The following is a 23,371-nucleotide window of genomic DNA, read 5'->3' as shown; positions in this document are numbered from 1 at the left end:
ATCTGTTTTTGCTTTTAATTGCTTGATGTTATTACTCTGTAGAACTTTAAGTTTTTAGGAATTTGTTGGCATTGACAGTATCTAAATTATAAAAGGTAATCTTGCTTTCCTAACTGGTTTTTTGCCTCCTACTTTCTTTTGTAAAGGTAGAATTATGAAGCTGACTGAATATTACTTTTAGTTTTAGTTGTGTGGCTTTCAAATCAGGCTGGAATCAGGAGTACCCTTCATTTTGATTTACATATTAGTATAGTGTTTACAATCTGCTGTTTCAGCATAAGAAAAATATACTAGTATATAAAATACATCAAAATAAGATGTCCCCACCCCCCTCAGTTTTTATCTTTCAAGTGGATTTATAATTTTTGCCATTTCATTTACTATACAAATGGCATTCCCCAGGGTATTTGTATGTCATTTAGAATGTCAGGTACTGCTGTATGGATTTTAAAGAAAAGCAGAGACCTCTACCCTAACTCTATGACAGAGCTTTACATACCATAGGCAACCACTTTCATTCCTTTTGGCTTTATTTTCTGTTTTTTTTTTTAATTAATGCAATTTTCTTTTCTTTTTTTTAATTTTCCCATTCAGGTAATACCTGTTGAGTTTCTAACTTGAAGTTAGCCTCCTTTATTAATGCCTTCTTCCCATACACAGATTCACATTCTTCTCTCATTCCACAAACACATATATGCAACAGCTAAACCATATTAAGTGCTTTGATTTCATTTATTTTCTTTTACATCTTTTTGTTAGTTGCTATATTTTTCATTTGCATAATTTTCTTTGTATCCATCCTTAATTTAGCCTTTATGTTGAAAATTATTTCAAAAATAATTTTCTTTATTTTTTTGAGACATTCTTCCCAGGTCTCACATTCTCTTGGATTGGTTTTATTTCTAGAACATCTGTGCAGCTGTATTCTCAGACTTTCCTTTGCCTTTCTTTCTGTGTTCCCAGGTTCTTGAGTTCCATGTCTCTTTCTTATTGCTTATTTTACATGAGTACAACCTCTAGTAGTTTTCCAAGAAAGTGCAAATGGAAGGTGAATTTCTTGAGAACTTGCACATCTTAAAGAAACTTTTTTCACTCTTAAAGTGCCTTTTTACATTTTCAGTTTTATAGCTTTTATAGTTTGGCTGGGTATAGAAGTCTGAATTAGTGATCACTTTCCCTCTGAATTGGAAAGTATTTAGCTTTATACTCTAGCATTCCTGTGTTGCTGTTGAGAAGACTGATGCAGTTCTAATTTCTGCTTCTGTATATGTGCCTGGTTTGTTCTTGTTAGAACTTTCAGGATTTTCTCTTTGAACTTCTTTGAAAGTTCTTGATGATATACTTCAATGTGGGAATTTTTTCACTCACTGTGCGAAGTACTTTGTGGGCCCCTTTCAGCTTAGAAACATGTCTTTCAGAGGTATTCTAGCATGAATTTTTTCCTTTACGTTCTTTGTTATTTCTGGAATTCCTATTTGGATATCGGATTTTGTAGATTGACATTTTAGTTTTGTTACCTCTTTCTCCCTGATACCACTACTTTGTCCTTTTGTTTCACCTTTTTGGGGAAATTTCAGTGTTTTCTTTTAACTCTTCATGGACTCTTTTCCCCCCTATTTTCCAATTTATTCCTTGGTCACTGAATTTTCTCTTTGATAATGTCCTTTTCATTATTTGTGTACATGGTATCTTACACCCTGCCTTTGAGGTTGTTTACCTCAGGAATGCTCTTCAATCAAATACCTGAATGACTTTCTTTAACTCTTTCATTTTTGCTTTTCAGGATTATTTACTTGAAACTATAACCCTGTTCCCATAACATGCCCTAAATCCCATCCTTTTTTTCCTCAGTAAGTATTGTTATATTCTGATACACTATATGTTTTTATTGTTTTTTGACTAGTCCCCTCTCAGAAATCTAAATTGGATAAGGGCAAATATTTTTTCCCGTTTTGTTCACTCCATATTTCTAGTGGCTATTACATTGACACCATGTTGGCGTTCTGTAAACATCTGTTGAGTGAGTGACTTGGCCTTCCTGTTTTCTCTATATCACATCTACCCACTTACCACAAACCTCTCTTCCTTCAAGTTCCCTAGATTGAACTGCCTGTCTTCTTGCTGAAAAATTTTGGAGCGGGTGTGTGGGTATGTGCTTATATGTAGAAAGGGCTTAACAGTTCTTTATACTTACTTTCAGCATCTCCCCTGTTTTTAGCTTTTTCTTCTCAGCCCTCAGAGGTATCTGGAACTTCCAATTCCTAGGCTTCTAGGGCTTCTCCAGCAATCTGATTGTTTCTTGTAGGTACTCACCAAAATAGGAATTATGGTTTTTGCTTCCTTTGCTCTGCTAAGTCAGTTACTATGTACATCTGTTTTCCATCATCTAAAAATCTGTAGATATGTCTCATCTGCTGGCCTGTCTCCTGGTTGTGTGTGTATGCTTGTATATTTGTATCTTTTTTTTTAGCTGTATACTGTCATTTTAGTGTGGTTTTAGGAGGGAGCAGAAATTAACTCATGTTCATTCCACTGGGTTTAGAGTTTTAAACTGATAGAAATATAATTCCCTTGATTTCCATGGTACTCACATTAGTAAGGACTGTAGCCATAATAAAACTGTTCTTTTTTTTATGCAAGATGCTGAGTTGAATTTTAGTTTCATATATATATATAGAGAGAGACAGAGAGAGAGTTATATATGTGTATATGGAGGGAGACAGTGAGAGAGAGAGAGAGAGAATATAAATTTAGGCAATTGGGTGAACATTTAGGTAGATGGGAACAATGACTGATATGTCATTGAGTAAGAAGGTACTTGCTAGGAAAAGTTCAGCCCGTATATTATATTTTTTTCCTATACTGTTTCAAGGATTAGTTCAGTACACAAACTTTCAAGCCTTTTTTAGTTGAACTAGATTAAAAACACTCAATAAAAATGAATTTGTTGAATATGTATCAGATTTAGAGTTTACTTAATATCTTAGTTTGTCTGTCTTTAGACTGAGGACACATGCTTGGCACACATAAATTTCAGTAAGGATTGGGTGATTAGAGGAAACTTTAAACTTACGTACATTCTGTTAAATACTTTTAAGGTAAAATATTTCATTCGCAGGGCATAAACAGAGTGGTATTTACACTAGGGTGAAGATGTACAAGTTAGGGATTTATGTATATGAGTTTTGGGGAAAGATAAACAAAAATGGAGATCCTGAATAAGATAGTGGCTGTGAGGGCTAAGGAATATCTAAGAAGAATCCAAGGCTCATGTATATACATGGTTGGTTAAATTGCTCAGTATGTTTTAAAGATTGACAAATTCTGCTTTATTCATTAATTCAGAAGGTGTTGTAGGCAGTAGATCTGGAGAGTATTTTCCCAAAGTGTGGTGGTACATTAAAATGATTTGAGGTGGTACACAGATGAATCTTTTCCTTTTAACATTTAATATATATGTTCGTATGCATTAGAAAAATATATAAGAACTGAAAGGCTGATTTCATTGATATTGCTTAGCATAAGGCTAAAATTGGTCTTTTTTTTTTAAGATTTATTTATTTATACAAGCACTGGGTACAGTCAGAAGCGCGGGTGGGTGAGAATTCATCAGAGCCAGAGCTGGGAACAGAACAGGCAGATTGACGAAACACACTGCTGAGGGGAGCAGCGGGTGGCAGGAGAGGTCTGCACGCCATGTGGGACCCTTGCCGGTGGCTGGGGATTGAACCGGTGCTGCAGAGGCTGCGGGCAGCTTCACAACCCAGCGCTCAACCGCTGCACCACCAGGGAGGCCCCTAAAATTGGTCATTTTTTTTTTTTTTGTGACTTGATTTAAAGATGAGTATTACATAGCAATATAGTGGCTGTTTAGATTTTGTAAAAACTTTAAAGTAGGTCTGTGAATACTAAAAATTAAGAAACATCTCTAAAGTAGGTTGAAAATATGTTTTTTTTAATCAAGATGCTTTCAGGTACTTCTTTCTCCTCATAGGTAACAACTGAAAACCATATATGCTGACTGAGTCTATAACTATATAGACTTCTAAGTGTTTTCTTTAAAAAAAAATACTGCTTTATTTGTAAAGTTTATTTTTGTCATTCTTTTCAGATAAATCTGCAGAACATTTTCTCATGTGATTCTTAAAATTATTTTGTACCAGAGATCTGACAGGTAAGAAAAGTGAGTCAGAAAGAGGTTAAAGCGTCCCCAGTCATTCAGCAAGTTAGAAATGGTGCTCCAGGCACTGCCAAATTGCTCAGCCTTGTGTCCAGACTTCTTCCCTCTACAGTGTGTTCTTTTGCTGTTAATGGACTTGCCAATTGAAGTTTTCTTGGAGAACTCAGGAAGCCTGCCAAGTTTTATAGCTAAGGGCTGTCCTGTAGCTTTTAGATATTTATATCTTGAACCTTGAAGGTAGACAGAGTTAGGTCTTCCAAAAATAGTTCAATAAATGTGTCAACATTTTGAAATACTATTGAGAAAACAAGGAAGTAGAAGCCCTATGGGATTATAGGAAAATGGTGCCAAATGCCTTCACAAGTATTTGAAAAGCAAATGTCGTGCTGTAGCCATATGCTAGACAATGGGGCATATTCAGCCATTTTTATTATGACAGTCTTTTATTTTTCCCCAGTACTCTGTTTAATTGCTTTTAGACTTGTAGAAAAGTTGCTAAATGAATTAACTTGAAAAAATTTTTTAAATTCAGTTCTCTTAGGGAGAAAAAAGAGAAAACTTTTTTTTCCTTTAATAAGATGAATCAAAATTGTACATGGGAAAGGTTAGAGTGCCAGCTAATGAGTTGGGGCTGTCCACTGACAAAGGAATCAAGAGTTTATCCATAAGCTTGTAACCAGAACTGCTTTTGGATCTTGGCCATTGAAATCAGCATCAGTAAAGCCTGTGTCTTAATTTCCTTAATGCCAAGATTGTCTGTTTTAAATTACACACATATGGAAACATGAATGTGTTCATCCTCCCCCACCCAAAAACTGAAAAATAAAGGTATGTTGAAGATATTCTTTTGCAGCTCTGCAGTGGAGAGCCATAGATGTGGGCAGCAGATGTAGCACAGATGTGGCTCTAACTTTTCTCCTAATTGAAGCCATTTCACTTTTATCCTCAATGCTCTAAGCTTAAATGCAAAGACTCATGGGTGAGTCCAGAGCACTCTGTTGATCTGTGATCTCTGTGTTACTTGCCCTGTGCAACACACATGATAGCCATGAAGGATCATGTGGTTCTTCTTTAAGGACCTTATTTTTTGTTCTTGTTGTTAGATTATTTTTAACCATGTTTTTACTGTATCTGATTATCTCTTGCAGTGTTTTTTGGTGAAAGAATGTACCATTGTAAGTTACAGAAAAAGTATTAAGTATTTTTCTTTTTAAAACTTTTTATTGTGGTAAATCTTAAATATATTCAGAAGTAGAGAGAACTGTCATAGAAAGAGTCCGTGTTGCCAGCTTTGATAATTACTAGCACACAGCTGGTCTTGTTTCATCTTTATTTCCCTTCCATTCCCTGATTACCCTTACTCTGCCCCAATTATTTTGAGCAACTTCCAGGTACTGTAATTTCATCTGTAAATAAGTGAGATTTTCCTTTTTTGACATGTGCTTTCTAGTCTTTAAAGTTCATGTTCATTATTGATTTTGCAGAATTACAAAAATTCATTTATTTATGACATACGCAATTGAGATAAGTACCTGAATAGTGTTTTGTTCATTGAAAGCAATTTCATCTAGATGAAATATTGGTGAGCATTAAGGAAATGCTTTAGCTATTGCTAGAAAAACCCAACAATTTCTAGACCAAATCTGAATTGATCTTCAAATTCTAGTATATTCTCAAAATTTATAGGATATTAACAATACTTCCTCCATCTTTTTTTTTTATTTAAAGATTTATTTATGCATACAAGAACTGGGGTGCAGGACAGAGGTGTGGGGGGTGAGAGGATTCACTAGAGACAGAGTGGAGGACAGAACAGGTGCATTTACTGAAATTCACTGCTGAGGAGAGCAGGGGGCAAGACAGGAGAGGTCTGCTGTGCCATATGGGTCAGCTCCCTGGCCAGGAATCAAACTCGTGCTGCAGTGGCTGCTATAGCTTCACAGTGCTGAGACTTAACTCCTTGTGCCACCAGAGAGGCCCTCCTCTTTCATCTTTTGCTTAGTGTAATTTAGTGGCAATATGTTGGAATTGGACCAAGTGAAACGTTTTGTTTTTTAGCAGACTACACAGTTATAAAAATCACAGCAGCCTGCTATGTGTATGTTTCTGTCTGGCAATGCAGAGAGAGAGAGTGTGTGCCTCAAAAATTGGTCATATACTAGTTTAGAAATCATATATAGAAAGTTGGCAATAGAGCTGAAGCTGACAATCTCGTAAGAGTGGCAGTGCTTTTTCTAATTAACAGGAAGAATCTCTGTGTTGGAGACAGATTGTTTTATATTTTAATTTGTGTTTTTAACTAAAATTTATAAAGTTTTTTTTGTAAAGACATTACATATTGAATCAAAATATCAATAATAATAAGTAACATTTCTTGAATACTTGATATGTGTCAGACACTGTTTTATAGGCATGTCTACATATTTTTACTCATTTAATCCTCCCAGTAATGCTATATGGTAGGTACTGTTTATTCTAGGTTTCCCTGATTAGAAAACTGAAGCACCAGAAGACTTAAGTTACTCTTTATCACTCAGCTTATTAACAGCAGACTCTTATTTGAATCCAGGACTGGTTCCAGAGCCCATCATCCTGATTCTTCACTATGTTATCTCTAAGAATATGTAAATTCCTTCTTCACACCCTGTTTCTACTTGCATTTAGTTTCCTGCAGATAGCTATTCTGAATATTGTTTTAAGGTGTCATTTGATCACTTGGGGGTGGGTGGGTAAGTTTTCATTTTGAAACTTGAAGCAGTTAATGAGATTCTACTCTGTTTCTTGACTGACTTTAGTTACAAAGAGAAAGGGAAAAGTGGAAGCGTGTAGAAGGTGAGGTGGTAATTGCTGATGTGTTCCTTTACTCCCACTATTGTTAGAAATGGAATCTTGAATCCATCTGGAATGTTGACAAGTCACAAAGGACTGTTGATGCCCAGCTTCAAAGTACCATTGAAGGATCAAGATTTTTATCTTCAGCGAATACCTTGAAGGGCCAGACCTATTTTTGGAACATTGGCCATCATTGGTCTGTCTGAAAAGTGTAGATTTGTGGGAGTTTGTCCTAGTTCCACAGTGACTGGAATTTTAACAAACCAGGTTACCCGATAATATTCCCTTTCCCTTCTCCTCCGCCCCCTCCCCCCCAGCAGTAGGTAGACAGAAATTGTTTTAGCCCCAAGTATCAGTCTCAGTCTCAGTTCATCAGTTATCTGGTAAGTGATGTTGCTCATTGTGTCTGTTCTGTCTTAAGTGGTTCAGATGACCTGGAATAAGTCTTAATGCATAGACAATATTGTCTATGACTCATTGTTTCTGTCTGTGAAGAATATAATTTAAAATGCCCTTATAAGAAAAACATAGACATAGAATTTTTGGCAAAATATTTGATGGAAGTTTTCATGGCATATTTATAGCAACATTGGGGAAAAACTTTAGTAGCAGGATGTCTTTGGTGGTATTTGTTACTGAAATTTTAACCTTGGTTATCTATTTAAAATATTTTGCCAGTGATTTTTATGACAAACAAGGACTAGTGATCTGAGTTATAGATTTCATAGAAGCTTATAAAGAAACTTAGTAAGCTCTATATGGATTGTCTTTTTAGCTTCAAAGATTAGTTGAAATAAACAATATGAAATTGGTTTGAAATAAAATTTAAGTCAGCTTAATGATGAAGTCCTTGAAAGAGCTCTAAAACAGAAGAGCCATGTACTTCTTATGTGAAGTTTTTTTGAAAGTAGATGTCTTTTTATTTCTTAGTACAGGGGACTTTCTTCTGTTTTTATATTTGCACTGAAGTTGCTCTTTTCCAGGTAATAGGTGAGCCTGTTTTCAAATCTGCTGAACTTTTTTTTCATGTATGATTTCTGATATTATTCACCAACCATGTTGTCTTTGAAATAGTCTTTTGGGGCCTCCCTGGTGACACAGTAGTTGAGTGCTGGGCTGCGAAGCTGCCCGCAGCCTCTGCAGCGCTGGTTTGATCCCCGGACGCAGGCAAGGGTCCCACATGGCACGCAGACCTCTCCTGCCGCACCCACTGTGCCCCTCAGCAGTATACTTCGTCAGTCTGCCTGTTTTGCTCCCTGCTCTGGCTCTGGTGGATTTTCTCACCCTCCTGCACTTCTGACTGTACCCAGTATTTGTATAAATAAATAAATCTTAAAAAAAAAAGACATGTTAGAACTCTTTGTTTTACTTCTATTCTTTGTGAACCTCTTTTCATCTCATATCCTTCAGTTTTTCTGTTTCTCAATATTCTGTCCTCAGTCTTTTATTCTTAGCCCTAATTTTGAATCACCCAAGACTTCACTTACCATCATAACCTATTAACTTCATTCTCTCTTGGCTAAGTCTTGCTCTTGAACTCTGAATCATTATATGACTTAGGGCCATCTCTATCAGTATTTCAAAGAAAGTTTTAAAGTATGTGACATGTTTTGTGCAGGACATGACGCTAATGGAGTATACTGCTTTGACCTGGAATATTTTACTCAATTTTTTATTTATTTATTTATTTTTTTTTAATTTTTTTTTTTTTATAGAGGCATGTTTTTATTTATTTATTTATTATATTTGTTTGTTTTGTTTATACATGCACTGGGTACAGTCAGAAGCGCGGGAGGGTGAGAGAATTCACCAGAGCCAGAGTGGGGAGCAGAGCAGGCAGAAGGACCGAAGTACACTGCTGAGGGGAGCAGCGGGCGTCAGGAGAGGTCTGCGCGCCATGTGGGACCCTCCTCTGGTGGCCGGGGAGCAGCCGGGGATCGAACCGGCGCCGCAGAGGCCGCGGGCAGCTTCGCAACCCAGCGCTCAACCGCTGCACCACCGGGGAGGCCCTCAATTTTTTAGATACCACATTTTAAGGGAAATGTAGTGTGTGCTAGGTATATATATTTGTTCAGCAAAAGTGAGTGAAAGCTTAGACAAATTGATATATACCATGTCCATGGAAGGATGCCTGGGATGTTGAAGTTAGGCGAAATTATAGCACAGGAGGAAGTAGCTGTTGAAATAACGGAAGGGCCAAGACTTGCTGGGATGGGCAGCCTCTTAAGAGTCATCTTCTGAGCACTGACTTTAACTTTCTTAGGACAAAACCCATTGTAAGAAATAGATTTTGTATCTTTATTTCACCCCTCATTGAATATGGAAGCCCGTGTGTATGTATGCATGTATACATATATATGATAAGTTTCATATATTAGTTCTTACTTTTACTATGTGCAGTATGCTCTATTTTTTCCTAAATAATAATAATGATGGTAATAATAAATGCCAGTGCACAATTCACTTGATTTCACAGCATCAATGGACTGTAATCTGTTTGAAATATATTTTTTCTGTGGGCAAAACTTAAGATTTAGAGAAGGAAAGTTTCCTATCTGGTATGAAAACTTAATAATATTTGGATCAGACAGAGAGTAGAATGGGCTGTGTTGAAAAGGAGTGACTGGACCTCCCCTGGTGGTGCAGGCGGTTGAGCACAGTGCTGTGAAGCTGTCCTCAGCCTCTGCAGCACATGTTTGATCCCAGCCGACAGCAAGGGTCCCACAAGGCGCAGCAGACCTCTCCTGTCCTGCCCGCTGCTCCCCTCAGCAGTGTATTTCATCAGTCTGCCTGTTCTGTTCCCCACTCTCTCTCTGGTGAATCCTCTCACCCTCCTGCGCATCTGGCCTGTACCCCGGTTCTTGTATCAATAAATAAATAAATAAATAAATAAATAAATAAATAAATAAATCTTTAAAAAAAAAGAACAAGAAAAGGATTGACTTCCCTAGTGTTTGAAGGACCCAAGCTAGAGGCTGATAGTCACTTCTTGGGAGGTGATTACATAGGAGAGGGGTTTTGTGACTACATTCAGAGAAATATTCTGAATTTACCATTATTCTTTATTGTACTTTTTTAAGCCATAAATATTTCACTATTTTTTAGGCAAAACTCTTTCAACTAAAAACTTTTTAAGCTTCTTACTATTTTTTTTTTTTTACAAAAAACTTGATTTGGAAAGTTTTAAATATATACAAAGTGAATTGAATAAAACCCCTTCTCCACCGATACATTCCCAACACTCAGCCATGACAGTTAACTCATGACTAGCTTTGTTTTACCTCCATCACTACTCCTTCCACTCTGATCTTAATATTTGAAAGCAAATCCCAGCCATTTTATCATTCCATATGCATATATTTCACTTATATATCTGAAAGATCAGACGCTTGGAAAAAGAATCACAATGACCATCATTATTAAACCTTAAAAAATTAACAGCAAACCTTTAATAACATCATTTAATATTCAGTCTGTTCAAATGTCTGTTTACGTTGCTTCTTTCATAGTTTTTTCCTTGAGTAGAATCCAAATTGCAATTACTAATTCTTTTTAATCTATAGGTCCTATTTGTTTTTCTCTCTTATGTTTCCTTGTTATGTATATGTTGGAGGCACTGTCCTATATCATTACCACAATTTTTATTTTTCTAATTTCATCCCTTTGGTGTAGCTTATCTTGTTCATCTGCCCTGCAAATTGATAGTTACATACAAAGGGTTTTTTTTTTTTTAATCAGCTCTAGATTCAATTATTAATATTTTTTTTGGCAGGAATATTTCACTGGTTTTCCTTTAAAACCACCTAAAGAGTATAGGGAAAAATATACAAAGCGGATACTAAAGCTAATTGTAAAGGCAATTGGATTACTTACTTAGCTCTTCATTTTCTGAAATCATCTTAAGCCAATTCCTCATAAAAACAGATGGAACCACTTAGAAGTTTGGGAAGATAATAATCCTCTACAAACATCACATCCAAATACAAATTACACAAGACTTTCTAGTCCAGCTTCATTTCTAAAAGAGAAAGGGAGAAAACAGATGCCTTAGTAATTTCTATAGACCACAAACCAAGTTTTCAGTTAAAGTGAGACATTTTACAATGAAATCAGTCTTGATTTTTCTTGCACAATATGGAAACATTTCAGTTTTGCTGGTTAAATTTCCCACTATGTAAGCAAGTGTTGTTAGTGACTCCATCCCAATTCCCTTCCTTGGTAATTGGAAGTAAAAGGGAAAAAGTGGGGAGATGGCACATCAGAAAGCAACCAGTTTATGTGGGGAATGGTGTTTTGCAGTGATCCTCTTGAAATATATTTATAATCTTTTTGCTTTCTACTTTTTACTATGGAAGATTTCAGTGGTACAAATAAATAGAAAAGATAGTATAATGAACAGCCATATCCCCACCACGAGGGTTTTTTCTTGTGGTTTGTAAAAGCTGGATATGGGGTCACACTGTTAGTCACTAGAATCTCCTCTTATTTTTTCACTTGTTCTGAGACTTGTATGGGCCTTGTCTTTTTTTTTTTTTTTTTTTGGTTGCTATTGGTAAATTTTTTTGCCAGATTTTACATTATTTTATTTTAGTCAGTGGTCATTATGCTAGGTAGTAGGCAAAGGAGATTCATGATTAGTTGAAGATGCTGTAATAGCATTCCCTTCTTCTCCTCCTTATTTCTTTAGCTTTTTGTAATGGAATTGTATATGAACAGAGAGATAGAAAGCATAAAATAATGAATCCCCGTTTACCATCTTCCAGGTAGTTATCAACCTATGGACAAGTTTGTCTCACTTATGAATCTCAAACCCCTGTTTCCTGTTCAATTTTTTTTTTTAAGATTTATTTATTTATGCACACAAGAATTGGGGTACAGGCCAGAAGTATGGGAGTAAGAGGATTCACCAGAGACAGAATGGGGAACAGAACAGGTGGATTGAATGAAATACACTGCTGAAGGAAGCAGTGGGCGAGTCAGGAGAGGTCTGCTATGCCATGTGGGTAGCTCCCTGACTGGGAATTGAACTCGTGCTGCAGTGGCTGCGGATAGCTTCATAGGTTGTGTCTTAACCCCTTGCATTCCCAGGGAGGCCCCATCCTGTTGGATTGTTTTAAAGCAAATCCCAGGCATTATATCACATCAATCAAAAATAATTTTTTATATGTCTGTGATGGGTAAGTGCATTTATTTATTTATTTATTTATTGGATTTATTAGTAGTTTTTATTGCCAGTAAATAATAATGGCCAGTTTGCCTTGAATTTCAACTCACTAGCTGGACAGTAGATAGTAAATTTTTCTAGAGATAATTTTTTCTTTATTACTAGAATATAATTTCCCAGCATTTTTGATCTGCCTAAGAAAGGGCATACATACTGATTTTTATTTTTTAATGTATTTATATATTTTATTGAAGTAACATGGTATATGATTTGTGTGTATAGGCTCTCCCTCTTCAGTTGTTGTTACACCACTACAGACACTCTGGTAGCCTTAGTCCTACAATTAAATTTCTAGGGTTTTGGTAAGCATATGTCACCAAATATAACAAAACCATAGTTCTGTTGTCCTATGTAAACAATTTAGTATGTTTTTAATATCAGATATCGAGTGAGTGTGCCTGTCTTTCATTTGCTTCATAAATGTTTGTATATTTGATTTGTTCAAATTAGGTCAAATTTGCCCAAATAAGGTCCAAGTTATATTTGGTTGATATATATGTCTTTTAAACATCTTCATATGTGGTTTCTTTCTCTTCTTTTTCAGTTTGTTAAATAAATTACGTTGTTTCTTTAGAATTTCCTACATTCTGGATTTTGTTGATTGCACCCTGTAGTGGGTGTTTCTTTCTTCTGAATTTCCTGTAAGTTGGTAGGAGATCAGAGGCTTAATTGGGTTCAAGATTGATTTTTGGTGGTGGTTGCTTGGAAAATCCTTCATAGTTGTTGTTTATTTCTTATGCATTTCTTCAAGAGACACAATGTATGCTTGACTCTCTTTTTGGGATGAAGGTTGATCTTTTGGTTCAGGCATGTTTTAAAGTTTCCCTGATGGTTTTTAGTAGCCATCAGTGACAATTGTCCAGACATATTATTTCATTGCATTAACTGGTAATCATACATTTTTTTCTCTGCAGTAATTTAAATTATGGAACTGATGATCTTTCACGCCAGTATCTTTATTTCTTTATTCATAGTAAAAAAAAAAAAGACATTTCCCCCTTTAACCAGATCACTGTTAATATATAACTATCAATTGCTAGTAATTCTATAGTGGTATCTTATATTCAGACTATATTAAAGTCTCTGCAGTCATCCCCATAACATCCTTTATAGTTTATCAAACCAGGATGTCAAGGAGTACAGGTTGCATTTTCATTATGGTTATATCATATAGGTCACTTGTAACATAAAAATAGCCTTCTGCCCTTCTCTTTGTGCTTTTTTTTTTTTCCCTGACAGAAATCTGCTCTAGAGAAGTCAGATACATCCTAATGTTTTGTAGAGTCTTCATCTGGGTTTCTCTGATTGTTTCCTTATGGCATTTAACTTTGTGTCCTCTAAAGTAGAATTGAGATCTAAGGGTGCGATTAGATTTATTATAAACATTTTAGGTAAGAGTACTTAATAGCCACGTTGTATACCTTATAGTGCATCATATCAGGAGCCATGTAATGTAGTTATCTCATTGTAATGAAGTTAAGATTAAGATGATAGTGGAACATCCCATTGTAAAATTATGTTTTCCTTTTGAGACTGACATAGTGTCTAGGAGCAGTGAGGTTTTGGCACTTGACAAACATCAACTTCTCTGTCAGTGTTTCACCTGTCAATCTTTTACCTATTTTTTTTTTTACCTAGATAATGTCAATATCTATTGGTGTTCTCCTGAATAAATAGTCTCATTGGTAGTGGCAAAATGGTGATAAATGGGATTTAAAAAAATTATAAAATACACCTAAAATTTTCTTAACTTTTTAAGTGTACAGTTCAGATGTATTAACTACAGTGACAAGACACAACTAACTTCCAGAGAATTCTTTTCGTCTTGCAAAACTGAAACTTTAAATCATATAAAAAGTTTTCGTTTCTTTGACTTTCTAAATTTGTAATTTTCTGTGCAAAATAGCTTTCCCTTATTGTGGGTTATTTAATCATGTGGGTTATTTAATCATGAAATACATATTTTTTAATTTGAAGTACAAGCAAAATATTTTTCCCTTACCAGCTTTCAGAATAAGCTAATAGTATAATAGTGTCTCAAGTTTTTTGTCTTTATTTTTTTTAAATCATTATTGACTTGGGGAAGTGTTATATATTTAGTGTATTTTAAATCAAGTACAGGCATTCTTCTGATATTCAAATTTTCTTACCTTTGACCTGTAGGAACCCCTTCAGGTTGATTCCTGAGTCCTGTTGACATGACCCTAGCACACTTTGAAAGTGTTAAAAAAAAGTCCAACCAGGTTAATTTTAAAGATCTTTTAGGTGCATGCATCAGGCAATAACCATCTAGCAAGTAGAAAGAAAGGCATGGCAAGGAATTATGCAAAATAGAAGGTGTTTATAATGAGGAAAGAGGTGGGACAAGAAAAGAAAGATTATTTCAGGCAAAGCTACCTTCTTTTAGGCAGGAGGGTCTTAACTTCACTGGTGCTGACAAGGAAATTCCAGATTGATTTAAAATTCCATTTAGGGAGAAGCTGAAACTGCAGTTAGGTTAGGTAGTAGGTTTTGGAGGGGCTTGGCATAAATGACTCCTTTTGGGCCTGTTTCTTTTTTTTAAAGGCAATAAAAATTTCTTTGGCGAGTAGGGCCAAATCTCTATTGACACTATAGCACAAAAAGCGTTTACATTATAGAAAAGTTCCATAAAGCAGAGTTAAATCGTAATACCAAGGCGCTAATTCATCAATATATGGAAAAATAGAGTGAAGTTAGATGATCTCTTAAGAACTCTTATTTTATTTTTATATTGTATGATATTTTACCATGTATAAAGCTGTTTTACTATTTCATTATTATTGGAACAAAATATTTCCAGAGTTCGAATGTCAGATTTCTCTTAACATCTTTATGAGTACTTCCTACCCTGATGGGCAACTTCCTGGACCATGGATTAAAGGATGTAAATTTGGAATTTCTAGGGTTTCGACATATTTCAGTTATAAAGTCCATCCTCAGAGGAAGCGAGAAGGGGTTTGCATCCTAACCTTTGCCTTTTATTCCAACATAACATGGCTAAACATTCCACATGGAGGTCAACCTTGTAATGCTGGATCAATAAGCTGTTGCCTTATTTCCTGCAGGCAGCTTTATTTCCTCTGATTTGAGTAAACAGATGAGGTTTCATGAAGAGTTTAAATATGTAACTGAATTTGTGAAGACCAGTTTTGTAATGGAATAACATCATATTTCTATCCTGTTTCCAAACCTCTGGGAAGTTACCATCTACATAAAAAAAGTTGGTTTTAAAATTGGTTTTTCTTCTCCCAAGGTAAAGTTTAATGTGGATAATAGTCACTCTGTAAGCAATAGTTCTTTTCAGCTTAGTAGATTTTCGTTTCTAGAATAAATGTGGCTCAGTTTTATTACTATGTTCCAGTAGTCACTATGATGACTTTTCTAAGTATCAGATATGAGTTGCCAGTTTTTTAAAACTTGGAGCACTTACTGAATGTTGGGAAAAAGTGCAAATAATGCAGCTGCATACCATGCTAATCAAAACAAAATGTGCCTTGAAAAACCATCTTTTCTCCAAGAATAGAACAAGTATTATGGAATTCTGTATTTATTCATCGACGACTTAAGTTTTGGAGTAAAGAAAAGATTATGCTCCATTTTAGCTAGAAGTTAGTTTGTAAAATATCATTGTAAGATTATTTTATAATTGTAGGAAGACTGTTAATTTAGAAAAATTTAGAAGCCAGCATTTAAAAAATATGTGAAGTTGCTTTAATTGTAGAAACTAAAGATCGCCCTGTCTAGTACATAAAGTCCATTCTGTGAATTTTCCAGATGGTGACAACTGGAATAATTTGATTTATCATTTCTCAACCCCCCCCTTCCCCATTTGTGCCATTAATGAATTGTGAATTAGAGCAATTTAAATCTGTACTGGATTGTCCCTATAGACATAGGGGCTTGGTATCTGCATGACAAATACTGGTATATATATATTTAGAAATGTATTTATATCCTATATCACTGTAACTAAGGATTTGAAGCATCATAAAAGAAATATATATGATAAAGTCATTAAGTAAAAATAAAAATAAATTATGGTTAGATCAGTTTTTTATCAGAAATAAAAAAAAATACTAAAATTAAGATGCCCGCTCTGTGTACTCCCTATCCAGAACATCTGTAAGCTGTAGCTGTAGCCTAACAAATGTCGCTGTTTTGTTTTCATGCAAGAAATATTTCTAAAGAATATAGTTCTTGATAGAGTTGTTACTCTTTTCTGAAATACCTGCTGGAAATTGTCGAGGAGTTTTGGATTCAGGTTTGGTTTGATCCCAGGACCAGGCTCATGTACAGTTTGTGCTCTTTTCCTGTACTCTTTTGTGTTTGAATATCCGTCATTTTTCATGGCCTTACAAGACTCTGAGCAGGTCACTAATGTCTTTGTGTCTCCTGCAGCATCTATCACAGAAGAGCTCAGTAAATTACTGGCTGACTTAGCTTGGGAGAATCATAACTTAGTGTCCACATTTTGGAGGTCAAGCCAATTCTTGATCTGGGGAGGGGAGTCAAAGGGGACGGAAAAGAAGATAAGATGTGAAGCTTTTCTGAAATTTAGGTTCTAGATCTAGGGAGGGACATAGGTATGGGCTAGACTGAATTTTCTTTGAGGTGACATGGGCAAGATAGCTCCATAGCTTTCCTTGTTTTGTGACTTTCTTACTGCTAAGGGTTTGCAATAGCATCTCAGTTGCACATTGTTTTTTTCTGGCTTTGTTATTTATTGTATTAGGTATTGCCTTCTTTTTTAAAAAAAATTTATTTATACATACAAGAACTGGGGTACAGGCCAGAGGTGTGGGGGGTGAGAGGATTCACCAGAGACAGAGTAGGGAACAGAACAGGCAAACTGACTGAAATACACTGTTGAGGGGAGCAGTGGGCGAGACAGGAGAGATCTGTTGTACCGTGTGGGTAGCTCCCTGGCCTGGGATCGAACTCGTGCTTCAGTGGCTGTAGACAGCTTCATAGTTTGAGTCTTAACCCCTTGTGCCACCAAGGAGGCCCAGGTGTTGCCTTCTATAAGTAGTCCTGAATCTCTCAAACAGCATACTAGTGAATACCTTTCCTGTAAGACTGATATTTTTAACTGAAAGTTCCTTTTCTCAAATAGGATCTGGAACTTTGTCTTGGCTGAGAGCTTCTGAGCTGGTGGGATGCTAAACTATGCACTTATATTTTGGGTATGGATAAGGGTTCCTTGAATGATTTTTCTTTTGTAGTCAGCCAGTTAGGTGTGAAGAATCTCTTATTTCTTCTGCCTGTTGGCAAAGTGAAACCCTTAAGCAGTTTAGGCATATTGATTTTCCATTTCTTTAGGATTTGAATTTCGTCTTCTTTGTTCTTTTGAAAAACCACTAAAGAATATTGTGCCAGCTTAATTCTTTAGTAATCAGGATTATGAGAGTGAGGCATCTCCTTCCACCCCCATTAAGGGTGGTAGATTTAAGAGTCACAGGGTGATCTTTGAAGTATATATGTTTTTCAGCACAACCACATATCTTTTTCAAAATGAATGCTGTCTGTATATTGAAAGGGAGGCTAAAAAATGCTCAAGCTAAAAAGAATAAAAAGAGCACTAGTGTAGGAGACCTGGGTTATTCTAATTATTATTTTAGCGTAGTGTTGGAAAGTAATTCAGCTTCCTAGTCTTGATTTCTAACTTTTTTTAAAAAAGATTTATTTATTCATGCATACAAGAACCGGGGTACAGGCCAGATGTGTGGGAGGGTGAGAGGATTCACCAGAGACAGAGTGGGGAACAGAACAGGCAGACTGAGTGAAATACACTGCTGAAGGGAGCAGCATGCAAGGCAGGAGAGGTCTGCTGTGCTATGTGGGTCACCTCCCTGGCTGGGAATCAAACTCCTGCCACAGTGGCTGCTGATAGCTTCATAGAGCTGAGATTTAACTCCTTGCACACTAGGGAGGCTCTATTTTAGGTGATGTTTTAACAGTCATAAGTACTTTCTGTGTTTATATCTTCAAGTTGTTTTTGGTGATTTTAGATTTCACCCTTGAATTTCATTTTTATGGTGGCAAAGTATAATTCTGCACCATTTTTAGTAAAAAATTCAGTGGTGTTATATATATTCACAGTGTTGGGCAACCATTAGAACTATTCCCAGGACTTTTTCATCATCACACATACAGACTCTGCACCCATTAAGCAATAAACCTAGTCTTCCCTTTATCAGCTCCAGGTAACTTTTATTCTCCTTTGTATATTCCAAGTACTTCCATACAGATTCATATATTTGTCTTTATATGTCTGACATATTTCACTTAGCATGTTTTCACATTTATCCATGTGTCAGAATTTCATTGCCTTTAAGACTGAATAATATTCCAGTGTAGGTATATGCCATATTTTGTTTATTCTTTCACAAATGGACATTTGTGTTATTTCTACCTTTTGCTATTGTGAATACTACTGCTATCAATTTTGATGTACATGAATTTATTTAAACCCTGCTTTCAGTTTTTTGGGGTATATAATTAAAAGTGAGATGCTGGGTCCTCTGGCAGTTCTTAAATTTGAGGAACCATCCAGCAGTTTTCCATGTCATCTGCACCATTTTATGTTCCTACCAGCTGTTTAGAGGGTTCCAATTTCTCCACACCTTGCCTACACTTGTCGTTTTCCTTTCTTAAAGAAAAAAATATAATCATCGTAATGGGTATGAAAAGTGGTATCATTATAGTTTTGATTTGTGTTTCCCTAATGACTTAATGATGTTGAAAATCTTTTCATGTGTTAGTTGGCCTTTGTATATATTTGGAGAAATATTTATTCTAAGCTTTTGCCCGTTTTTGAGTTGGATTTCTCTTTTGTTGTTGATTCATTAGCCCTTGAATATCAAATGTAACCATGAACAAAGAGGTACTATTATGAAACAAGTATATTTACTTCAACATTGCTTATTGTCTTATGGTTATTAGTTTGACTGGACTGGTAGATAAGAAAACATCCTTCTTCATACAGTTTCTCACAAAAAGAACCTTTTGGCACTTCAGGTATGAAGCGATATGATAAACAGAACTTGGGTTTTAAAGGTCAAGATCTCAGTCTATGCCTGAGGTAAGTTAGCCTGTCATGTGAGCTCAACCTGAAAATTCTCTGAGGTGATGGTTGTCCTGCCCCGGTACTGGTTCTTGATATTAATGTATGAATCTGGAAGCACTTTGGTAAGTGTATAGTATCATTTATTATTTTTTACTTTGGGATATGTGACCTGTGCAAGCGATTTTTTGATCTTAAGAAAAAATCAAGGTCTATATAAGCAAATTTCTTAAAAGATACCAAAGTTATTTCATTTACCCCCTTTACTTTCCTAGGAACTGAAAGATAACTCTTTACTATATTTTATTGATGAAAGAAAATGAAGCCCTTGTATCCTTTCACAGCTCTCTAACCCGCTGTGCCAGCCTTTTTTAAGCAAGATATCATTGTCTTATTTTAGTCATGTTGCCTTTTTTGTGGTTCTTGATATGATACTGTGTAGAAATCTGTTTGATGACATCAATTCAGTCAAGGATTTATCCTGCTAAGTGTTTTTTGCAAGGTCTTCTCTTCAAATGTATTTTTGGGACCTTTCTCAGAACTGAAGCCATTTTGAGACCCTCATAGTTTAACTAGTTGCTTTGTATCCACTTCCCCTTTTTACACCATGTCTTTAGGAGTTAATGTCCTGTGTCGTATGTGGCTACACTCTCTTCTTCCTTAAGAAATTATTTTCTGGCATTGAAAGAGGAAAATGTATCTTTACCCATGTGATTATTAGAATAACACTTTTTCTCATTTTTATTTGTGTATTTCATTCAGTACTTCCTCCAGAATAGGAAAATGGTTGAAGTAGAGTTCATAGTCAAAATTCTGGAGGATGAGATCTATAATTTTTTTTTTTTGCTTGTTTGTTTTTGTTTAGAGAACAGAACAGACCATTTATTGATATACACTGTTCTCAGAGGAGGAGTAGGTGAGACAGGAGAGGTTTGCTGTGTGCTCAGATCCATAATTTTTATGGTTTGTTTTAGAGTGCATGTAATTAATAACTCGGGAATTATATTTATTTATTGTTTTGGTTATACATTAATTATAAACTTGTTTTCATAATACATATTGTTTTGGTTACAAGTCCTCTGAATTTTCAGTTAGTATATATTTTGTCTGTGACAAATTATTCTAAGAGACAGACCTGTATTTGCCAATAATTTAACACAAGTTTACTGCAGGAAATGTAATCTGTAATCATATTTTATAAGTCAATAGGATAATGTCTTGTAATAAGTCAATAAGGAAATGACACACTCCAAACTAATGTTAGATTAATGTTGTTCCAGGCAAAGGGGAGATGAAGACATGAAGTCTAAATTTAGTTGTGGCTTACCTTTCTCTCGGTTCTTGAAAAAGTAGGTTAGCCAACCAAGACCTGATATCCTCTTGCTTGGAAATTACAAGTCCCTTGTTGCTAGAACTCGGTGCTCAGAAAGGAGGTGCTGGTGTAGGAGGGTGAGAAGATCTCTCTCACAGGGCTGTTGCATGGTTTGACCACTACTGGCAATGAGTAGCCTTGCCAAGGCAGGGATGGATGTTCACCCCCAAGATCTTTGGGTAGCTATTTCCAGCAACTAAGAGTAGCCTTGCCTACTTACCTAACACTCTTGGGAAGCCCTCAGAAAATCCTGGGATATTTAAAGTTTAAATACCCATTAGGTCATATTTGCTCCTCCATATGTTCACATCGATAAGCACTCAATAGCACAGCAGTTTCCATGACATCATCCTGACATGGCCTCCCAAAGTAAACACATTTTCCCGTGGATCAAAACAACTTCACTTAAGTCATAAACAAGTGGATTTGAAATCATAATAAACCAATACACCACAGTATATTTATAAATTGTTTACTTTTTTATGGCAATTCATATGATAGAAGAATTGAATGAGGAAATGAGGATGTTTTGAACCATAACAGTGGCCAAATTGGAATTAATTTATAGTTAGCAAAATTTCCTATTAATTAAATTAGATAGTCCTACCACTTAGAATTTAGCATGTATTTTTCTCAGCCTGCTACTTGGCACAAACCTATTGAGCTTAGTACCTGTGTGTTTGGCTATTTTGGAGTTGTTTCGGGTACTTAGTCAGTCTTTTCTATAGTATTTTTGAGGCCTATTGTTATTCTTAAGTGGCTTTCTCTATATGTCTTTTTTGGGGGGAATTCTTTGTGTGTTTTCTTACTCTTATCTATTTGCTTTCTTCCCATTAGTCTAAAAGGATATGTAGGTAAATCTGCTCTTTGCATATTTAAACCAGCCACTCAGTCTTTTGCCCTTTTTTTGGGGAGTTGCCTACTAGATATTTAGCATTGTGCTACATTTAATTCTTCACTGTTGTCTATAAACTTTTTAATTATTTAGAGTCTTTGGTACCCTTAGGCAGAGGATGTCGTTTAACTTATTAGTAGCTGTTGCTTTATACATGTAATTATATTTGATTGCAAGTGCATTTTTACAAGATGAGTCTGGTGGAGTCATTATATAAATGATTCATATTAAGAAAATGATTTAATACTGAGGTAAGTGCTTGAGAAAGTGCCTGTTTAGAAATGCAGTACATTGAAAAGAGATGCTATTTGAGGATCTGAAATATGCAGAGGAGGCTGCATACTTTCTTTGATCTTATTACCATACAAAGGAAAGCTTACATAAAGATGACTTGTCACTGACTTTTTGCTTTCTGAAGTTATGACAGACTATTATAAGTATAATAAGTTCTGGCCATTTAGTGAATCGAGAAATACTTCCACTAGATGCCTGTTGATAGAGTTTGGTAATTTATGGAGCCCTGAGAGAGGCCATACTGCTCAGTGGTCAAGGAAGGGACAATACAGCCAGTCAACACCTGGAAACCTTTGCCTCCTGTTGACTTGGCTTTGGGCCATGCCAGTTTTCTGGGCCTCTGGTTTCTCACAGGGTGATTGAAGCCTATAGTGCAAGTTCTGATGTGGAGCAGCTAGTCGTTGAGTTCTTCTAAGTAGACTCCTCAGCTTTTATAAGGGTAGTTAAAGAGCTCCAAACATAGTTCTGAATAGGTGTGTTTGTGTGTGTGTGTGTCTCTGTGTGTGTGAGATAGAGAAGGACAGAGACACAGACTGTGTACGTATGTTTGTTAACAGCCACATTCTACACATCACCCTCATTGGGTTGACGGCACTGCATGAGAAAAAACAATGGTAAATCCTCCCCTGAAGATTTCATTGAAAAAAGGACTCTGAACAACCAAATCTTGGGTCAGACCTAGAGGTAGTGTGGAACCAATAACAGTGGCGTATTAAAGATCAACGTTCGGCAGTTTGGTAGCAGCTAGATCTCACTGGAATATTTATGTAATTGCTTTGTAATTTGACAGACATCTCAGTTTCTAAAGTAAATGTATGAAACCTAGGTCGATGTTTGACATGTAAATTATGTTCAGAATTTCATGGATAGAAATGTGCTTATTTCTGGAGTTAACTTGGCAATTTCAAAATAGAGCTATGAGCACTCTCATCCTTTCTGGTTGTTTTTAAACATTGTTTTCATAGAATGAAATTATAGAATGTAAATTTATCTTTTGAAAGGGCAGTGCTATGTGATTCTTCAGAATTTGACTAGTGGAATTACTAAAAACACCCTTTCATAAATGCTCGAGTGGATTGTTAGTTTCAGGTTTTTATAAAATAAACACTAAACTGTTAAGCTTTTCAGTCCTAACCAAACAGAGAAGGCATCAGCACTTACCTGATGCTTTTCTAAAGGACAACCCACCACGGTAAATGTAAGTCATGAAAAGACAAGGTTTTGTATTTCCTTACTAGAATTTTGGAAAGGGGGTACAATAGAGAGAGGTAGAAGCAGGGTGGGAGGTGGGGAAAGAGACAAGAGGAAAATGCCCATGTAAATCGGAATGATTAAGGTTTTGTTTTTCCCTTTAGTATTCCCTCTTTAGTCTTGGCACTGAGTTATACTGATTGGAAGATGGGAAAGTTGCAGCCCTCTCAAGTCAGTCATTATGGTGAGCAGTCATTATGGTGTTCCCTTAGTGGCTGGACATTCACACATATAACCAG

At 35.8% G+C, this 23,371-nt stretch overlaps 1 protein-coding gene across 2 annotated transcripts in view; it reads left to right on the top strand.

Annotated features, from left to right (window-relative positions):
* The window catches only part of EPB41L2 (erythrocyte membrane protein band 4.1 like 2), a 196,413-nt gene that overhangs the window by 7,672 nt on the left and 165,370 nt on the right, over positions 1-23,371 (top strand). Inside the window, exon 1 of one of the 2 annotated variants that reach the window (XM_037520384.2) lies at positions 7,094-7,395. The exons of the other annotated variant lie outside the window; for it this stretch is intronic. The gene's annotated coding sequence lies outside the window, so the exon portion shown is untranslated. Of the gene's footprint in view, positions 1-7,093; positions 7,396-23,371 lie in introns of those variants that run through there. 2 annotated transcript variants of the gene reach the window in all.

Source organism: Talpa occidentalis, unplaced genomic scaffold (genome assembly GCF_014898055.3).
Source record: "Talpa occidentalis isolate TD23 unplaced genomic scaffold, MPIMG_talOcc4v2.1 talOcc4.2, whole genome shotgun sequence".
Taxonomy (NCBI): domain Eukaryota; kingdom Metazoa; phylum Chordata; class Mammalia; order Eulipotyphla; family Talpidae; genus Talpa; species Talpa occidentalis.
The sequence above is the reverse complement of the archived record's forward strand: the minus strand, read 5'-3'. Positions and strand labels throughout refer to the sequence as shown.